The sequence below is a fragment of the Macrobrachium nipponense genome, chromosome 7 (assembly GCF_015104395.2).
Source record: "Macrobrachium nipponense isolate FS-2020 chromosome 7, ASM1510439v2, whole genome shotgun sequence".
Lineage (NCBI taxonomy): Eukaryota > Metazoa > Arthropoda > Malacostraca > Decapoda > Palaemonidae > Macrobrachium > Macrobrachium nipponense.
The window spans coordinates 47,772,091-47,773,498 of record NC_061109.1 but is presented as its reverse complement, the minus strand read 5'-3'; the positions used below and the strand labels follow the sequence as shown (position 1 = coordinate 47,773,498).

Below are 1,408 nucleotides of genomic sequence, written 5' to 3'. Positions count from 1 at the left end.
TGCCATCAGTGCACCTCAAGCGGTGCAATGTAGACATTACTTAAGGTTCTTTGCAGCGTCCCCTCGACCTGTAGCTGCAACCCCCTCTCATTCCTCTTACGGTACATCCATTAATAGTCTCTCTTCCATCTTACTGCCCACCCTCTCGCAACAATTGCTTCACAGTGCAACTGCGAGGTTTTCCTCCTGTGACACTTTTCAAACCTTTTCACTGGCAATTGGTGTTTCTGCGCTGAACAAGGGCCTTAGTTGCTCCAGTGCTTGGCATATATGCCAGAGTCTGTAAATCAATCAATGAATCACTAAATATCAAACAAACAACTAAATTAATTAGCAGTCCAAAAACGCTCGCGAGTACGCGCACAAACATAAACAAGGCACAGACACTTAAGAGTGGAAGGAACTGTCTGGAGACGACTACGTTCTAGACTGAACTGAACGCCGTGAACGGTCGGTCAGTGCGAATCCACTGGAGTCGTGAGTAGAAAGGAATCAGGGCCCCGTGATTTCTGCCTTATGAAAAGCCACGCTCGTGATTTTAGCTAATCAGTGGAGATTAGAGAACAATGGTCTCTCTCTTAAAAGGACGGGAGAACATCACACGCACGATTATTTGTGTGGTTTTCGTTAGTTTTGCTGATTCATTTTCGAAAGAGATCAGTAATTATATCGGTGCAGGTTACATACTTTTGTATATATATATATATATATATATATATATATATATATATATATATATATATATATATACACGTGTGTGTGTTTAATATATATATATATATATATATATATATATATATATATATACATATACATATACATACATACATGTTATATTATATTATATAAGCTGAATGTCAGGCGTTCTTCAAGCTGTACTGTAGCAAATGACTGTGATTAGTTATTAATGGAGGCATATTCGGCTTAACAAAGCATTATATTGGATTCATCGTGAAACGTTGTATTCCTTGTCAGAAATGAAATCAGTCTCCACTATGAATATAGCAGCGCAGCATCTAAGGCATTGGTGCTATAGAAACGCATCCAGTATGACTGTTATAATATTCAATAATGTTATTGTGCAAATGACATTAAGTAAAGTCCAACAAATTTCAAAAGAATTATTTTCACTGTCGCTTAATCGTGTGTTCTCATCAGATATGCACGAACTACCAAATTGGTAGTTGGTGAATATTAGATGAGAACGCATGATTAAGATAAAGTGAGAATAATACTTTTGAATTTTTTTGGACTTAATGTTTTCTTTCAGTCATTAAAATCACATCATGTTTTAGCCGTTAATCTTTCTGATCTAAGAAAATTATTTTTGAAAATCAGCGAGAAAAGGCAAACTCATAGGTCCTGTTTCCACTTCTCGCGATTAATCACTCCCAAACAATGGGGAGTG

General features: G+C 36.8%; 1 protein-coding gene across 1 annotated transcript in view; it reads right to left on the bottom strand.

The window, feature by feature from the left end:
- The window catches only part of LOC135217704 (uncharacterized), a 64,966-nt gene extending 64,474 nt beyond the window's left edge, over window positions 1-492 (bottom strand). The window contains exon 1 of the mRNA XM_064253689.1: window positions 388-492. The gene's annotated coding sequence lies outside the window, so the exon portion shown is untranslated. The remainder of the gene's footprint in view (window positions 1-387) is intronic.
- Window positions 493-1,408: the final 916 nt, after the last annotated feature.